The following is a 6,524-nucleotide window of genomic DNA, read 5'->3' as shown; positions in this document are numbered from 1 at the left end:
AAGCTTCAATAATAATAGATCATGGTCTGCAGAAAATTTATCAATGCCTTTGCTCCAAAGATGTGTATGCCCTCATCCCTGGAGGGAATTAAGATTTTCATTCTCACATTGCAAAAGAGATTTTGCAGACATAATTAAGATTATGAAACCTGAGATGGGAAAATCATCCTGGATTATCCAGTTATCACATGAGTCCTTAGAAGCAGAGAACCTTTTCTGACTTTGTAGATAAAAGAGATGCAATGATAGAAGGATAAGATCAAGGCAAACTGAGAAGAGTTTGACCCACAGTTGCTAATTTGGAGATGGAGGAAGCCAGTCATGAATCAAGAAATGCCAGATACTGGAAAAGGCCAGGAAACCAATTACTCCCTAGAGAATTCAGAAATGCACGCAACTTGGCAGATCCTTTGATGTCAGTTCAATGAGAACCATGTTGGACTTTTGCTTACAGAATATTAAGATGATAAATGTATGCTGATTCAATCCACTAAACTTGTGGTAATTTGCTATGGCAGCAATAGAAAATGAATACACTGCAGTTTCATATACTGTGTGGCAAACATGTTGATGAATGTTACTGAGACAGTAAGTTAAATTATTCCTATCTCATACTTTACAATGACCAAATCCAGATCAAATATAAGAGTGCACAAAAAGTAAATCATACTAATTAGAAAATAATATACAGGGTTATTTATTTACTCTTAGGATACATGTGTACATTAAAGGACAACAGCAATTGAAGAAGTGATAAAGGAGTAGAACAATAGCCCATGACAGTTATAATGGCTAGGCATTTTAAAACACTATGAGCGAGGAATTCCTGGTGTAGCTGGAGACTCATAAAAAACGCATCTGCAGACAAGTCACTCTCCACAAGCTTTACCTATCCGTGCAGCCATGTGTGAGCACATCTCCATTCATGTGGGCCAGGCAGGATACGGATGGGCAATGTCTGCTGGGAGTTCTACCGCCTGGAGCACAACATCCAGCCTGATGGCACCATGCCCAGGAACAAGGCCCTGGGGAGTGGTAATGACCCCTTCAACACCTTCTTCAATGAGACAGGCTGGCAAGCATGTGCCCTGGACTGTCTTTGTGAACCTGGAACCTGCTGTCATAGATGGGGTAAGAACTGACATTTATAGGCAGCCCTTTCACTCTGAGCAACTGACATCTGGCAAGGAAGATGTTGCAAACAACTATGCCCATGGTCACTACACGGCAGGAAAGGAGATCATCGACCTGGTACTGGGGAGAATCCAAAAACTGCCAGACCAGTGCACTGGACTCCAGGGATTCCTGATCTTCCATAGCTTTGGAGGTGGCAGTGGCTCAGGCTTTACCTCCCTGCAGATGGAGCAGCTTTCTATAGAGTACGACAAGAAGTCCAAGTTGGAATTTGCTCACCACCCAGCCCACCAAGTGGGCTGATGGAGTCTTATAATTCCATCTTGACCACCCACACCACCCTGGAGCACTCGGATTGTGCCTTCATGGTGGACAATGAGGCCATTGATGATGTCTACCACTGCAAGGAGTACCCAACCTCCACCAACCTCAACTGGCTCATTGGCCAGATTGTGACCTCCATCACTGCCTCCCTGTGTTTTGATGGTACCCTCAACATGGACTTTATGGAATTTCAGACCAATATGGTACCCTAACTCCACATCCACTTTCCCTAGGTGACCATCGCCCCTAGTTTCAGCTGAGAAGGCCTATCATGAACAGTTCTCGGTGTCAGAGATCACCAGTACCTCCAATCAGATGGTGGAATGTGACCCTTGCCACAGCAAGTGCATAGCCTGCTGTGTGCTGTACCATGAAGTGGTGCCTAAAGATGTGAGAGCCACCACTGCCTCCATCAAGACCAAGTGCATCATTCAGTTTTGGACTGGTGTCATACAGCCTTCAAGGTTGGCATCAACTACCAGTCCCCTACACCAGTGTCCGGAGTGGTCTAGCCAAGCTGCAGCATGCAGTGTGCATGCTAAGCCATACCACAGCCATCAGTGAGGCCTGGGACCACCTCAACCACAAGTTTGATCTGGTGTATGCCAAGTGGGTATTTGTGTACTGTTGGTATGTAGGTGAGGTCTTGGAGGAAGGAGAATTCTCCAAGGCCTAAGAGGAACTGGCTGCCCTGGAGAAGGATTATGAAGACGTGTGCTAAGTGTCTGTGGATAATGAGGATGAGAGTGAGGAGTTCTCAGGCATCCTGGCACCTGCCACACCTGGGGTCTCATTCCCCTGTTTTTTATCTCTCATTTCACTGTCTCCCCAATATCCTGCAAACACATTTATTGGCTCACATGAAAAAAAATAAAATAAAAACAGTATGAGTGAAACTACAAAGCAAAAATTAAAACTAGGTCGACAATAACTTTGAATATATATATATGCATAAAAGGGACATCATTCTTAAGAGGCAGAGAGCTTATGTGAATCCATTAACATTTCCAGTCTAACACGGTATTAGTCTTCAAGGACTGCCGTAATGAAGTACCAGAGACAGGGGACCCAAACAACAGAAATTTCTTTCTCACAATCCAAGACACTAGAAGGCCATGAAGTTTTTGACAGACTGAGTTGTTCCAGAACCCTCTGAATGATTTCAGAGGAGCTCCTCACTGTGTCCTCACATGCATAGACTTCATTCTGCGTTCATTGAAAGAGAGAGACAGAAACAGACAGAGACAGAGAGAAAAAAAAATTTAGTTCAGTACTGCTTCTCTTCCTCTTGTAAGAACATAGATTAGGACCCTATCTTAATGACCTTATCTAATCTAAACATAATTACCTCATGAAATATACTATCTCCACATACACTAGGGATTAGGATTTTGACATGTGAAACTTACAGGACACAATTCAGTCCATGATAAAGCTATATATTCAGTAATACCTAACTCTGTTTTCAAGAACATATAGGCTATATAAATATGCTATGTGCATATATTTTTAATAATCTAAAAAATAAATATCACAGAAATGATTCTTTAAAAATTAGTAGTTTTTATAGGTGTTTAAGGCAACTATGTAGTTTTCAATATGCTTCTTTTTAAATGTCTGTACTTCCTAGATTTTATTCAGTAAGCATATCATTTAAAGGACATTGTCCCATAAGACTTATTTGGTCCTTAATATGCTTAGGAAGCAGTTGTCAATCATCAGTCTATAGATTTTGTAAACTGCTGTGGCACTTTTAGAGTGAGACACCACCTGCTGCCTTCACCAACTATTGCCCAATTCCTAGAGCTGAAAAGCACATGAAATGGTATCAAAGCTGTTTCCCATGCATAAGCATTATGGATTAAAATCCTTGTCTATGGATTATAATTATTAATTGCTTTCACCTATCTTTCTATTTCAAACATTGTGTGTTACTTCGATTTAGGTTTTTCTTTGTGCTCACCTTTAAATATAGTTTCATTTTCTTTAACTGGCAGGTTAACCACATGCATTCATTAATATTGTTAATAATTTTCTTGTTTTCAGCATTATTTGTTGTCATTGTTTTGCTTATAAGATTTTGTTTCATATAAACCTTCAAATACAGTGAATTTTTTTTATTTTTGTCTAAGTCATTGCTTTAATGAAATATTCTAAGTCCTTTCTTTTTAAGTACTTTTTTTTTTTTGGCCTAAGATGTAAAGTATTATTGACTTATTCTTTTTCTGCCCTTCCCTCGCCTTCATGTCTAATGTAATCAATAGTATCATTTTTCTCATTTACTTTTGTGCTTATGTCGCTACAGTTTGTTTTGTCAACTGTTACATAAGAGACAGTCGATGAGATTATTCCACTGCTCATCCTTTTCCTCCTGTTCCTTGCCCCAGATCTCATTCTTACCATTTATGCTGTTTCTATGCTTGTCTGTATATACAGTATTCTATTTAGTCACCCTTATGTTTAACCATTGTTTTGTCTTCAATTTGCAGTTAAATACTCTTAGGCATTCTGTATAAATGCCCTGCATTGGGGATTTTTTTTTGTTGGTTTAGGTGAGGTTTATCACCTCGTTGTTTCCTAAAGAAGGGCCAGTGGGAGCAATAGGCAATGAGTCCTTACATGTTAAAAACTCACTTTCATGCTATAACCACTACTTGACATAAAACACAACACGGGGCTCATTTTCTTTCCTTGCATAATCATAGATGTTCTCTTTTATTTGATTGTTTCTTGGAAATGTAGGAAAGAGATTCTGATCTAGGATTGCCTACAGGTTCATCCTAAGCTCTGTATGGAAATTTTATCCTCAGAATATAAGAAACCATCTCTAATAGAAAAGTCACACACAAAAAACATGCCTCCGATGAGAACATTGCCCTAAAGTCTGTTCTTTTTTTCAGAAATTGCTTTACACCTGCAAATAAACACTGCACAATACAAGTGTTCGGAGGATGTTAACTAAAATATTTACATATTTAGCATGAAATTGCATTATCAAAAGAGTCTCATTTATTAAATTTTGACCATAAAATACAAATTCTGGCATTATTGTGATGCAAAATGTCTTTAAATAAAATTCAGCTGCTACAAATGTTCTTCTGCAGCAAATACACTATTTTTGTTACATCACGTATTCCAATTAAAAATTAAAGATTTCTGTTAGGAACATCTGTTTATGTAGAAAAATCAACAAGCCAATTGACATCTACCCAAGAGTTTGAAAGAACTCAAGGGTAAAATTAGGAAACCACTGGCCAAAATGCACAAACTATCATTATAAACAAATATTGGGGAACTTTAGATTATTTTTTAAATCAGATCTTCCTTATGCAACAAAATTTTTTTAAAAAATCACCCTTAAAGCATTGTAATGTCTGGGTGCAGTGGCGCACACCTGTAATCCCAGCAATTTGTGAAGCCGACACAGGAGGATCACAATTTTGAGCATGGCCTTAGCAACTTAACTACTTGCTTAACACAAGTCAGACTTCCAATATTTAAACATCTGCTCAATATGGAGCCAATCAATTCTTTCATCTCTTTTCTTTTAGATTATGCATCCTGAAAACATCTAATCCTTACTCCTCTTACATATAATGCCTGAATCACCTTTTAGGATTTCATGCCACATTCTCCCCATCTATTTGGGAATGTTCTACATTTTGTTGAATACACAGTAGAGACTCCAAAACTTCTGAGACTTTGTCTAAGTAGATTTACTCTTTTCTTGAAGTTTGCCAAGTCCTGTTGAAGTGGAAACAGACACTAGATTTGGAAGAGAATTACTAAGAGGAGGGTGAACCTAATATCATAGCTGGCATTTACATATTGTATATTTAACTTTAAGAGAATAGGAAAAGCATAACAAAACTTCCAAAGCTTGACACTTGTAGTTTAGCTCCATATTAATAATCACCAGTAGAGTTTATTTTAAGAGTCCAGGGATGCTTAAACTAAGAAATTCATCACTTCAGGACAGAGGATAAATTAGATATATCTAGAGATACCAAAATACTCAATATACATCCAGAACAATTTCTAAGTTCTTAATAAACTAAAAATAGAAGGGTATTGCATTAGAATTTATCTCCAAGTGACTTGTAAACAAAGTCATTGGTGCTTTTTCTGATGGCATTTTTGTAAGATGAGAAAAAAAGATAAAAATTATTGTTAATACCACTTTCAAAATATGTTTTCTGGGAAAACTGAACAAATATATAAAAAAACAAGAAAATAATGTTCACTGAAGGAGATGATAAACTTACAACTATTTGCAGATGATGGAATTTTCTGCTGAGAAATCCCAAGAACATTAATAAAAATATAATGCATATTAAAAAGGAGCAAACAGCACATCATAGTTGCCATTTTATTAGTGAAAATAACTGCAAATGTAGGTTAAAATTATAATTTAATGCATCTGAAATCAAAATCTGTAAGGAAACAATAAATGTCAAAATAAAAAACAGACTTCTAACATGAAAATACTCAAAAAAGTCAGATTCATCAAAGAAATACCATTATTTAGTTTGGAGAATAAAAATAAAAATAATTATACACAGTGGAAATAAACAGAGACCACACAAATAAGAACCAGCAACGGTTATTTGTTTGGAGTTTGCTAGAGCAAAGGAGTCAGTCACTGTCACTTGCTTTTGGCCAAAATTTTAGGACAAGAAGGAGGCATGGAAAGTTTTATTTTAGACAGAAGGAAGACTCAGGTGTACCTTGACTGGAGGCTGTTGTCATGGGGAGGGCGCTCCAGGTAGGCTAACTAGAGGCAGGATTTCTTATATGGTTGGTTAGGGGTACATATTTAGCTTTATTTGTTTGTCTCAAGTTGGAAGAAGGGTCAAAAATTATAGCAGCTCTCCATTATTTACCAAGTCCAGGTTGTTTGGGGCCAATTAGCTAAGAGCTATTGTTGGGCTTAGTAGACTGGTTGCTAGAAACAGTGGTCTGACCTGATACCTGTCTAAATTGTAGATAGGAAGTTGGTTTCCAGGCTGGTTGCTGCAGTTCTTTGGGGATTTATTTAAATATAGATGAATACATATGGATATAGA

General features: G+C 37.6%; 1 pseudogene; it reads left to right on the top strand.

Annotated features, from left to right (window-relative positions):
• Positions 1–903: 903 nt before the first annotated feature.
• On the top strand, positions 904–2,134 carry LOC124990860 (tubulin alpha-1 chain-like; annotated as a pseudogene).
• The last annotated feature ends 4,390 nt before the right edge of the window (positions 2,135–6,524 follow it).

This window comes from Sciurus carolinensis, chromosome 8 (genome assembly GCF_902686445.1).
Source record: "Sciurus carolinensis chromosome 8, mSciCar1.2, whole genome shotgun sequence".
NCBI classification, from domain to species: Eukaryota; Metazoa; Chordata; class Mammalia; order Rodentia; family Sciuridae; genus Sciurus; species Sciurus carolinensis.
The sequence above is the reverse complement of the archived record's forward strand: the minus strand, read 5'-3'. Positions and strand labels throughout refer to the sequence as shown.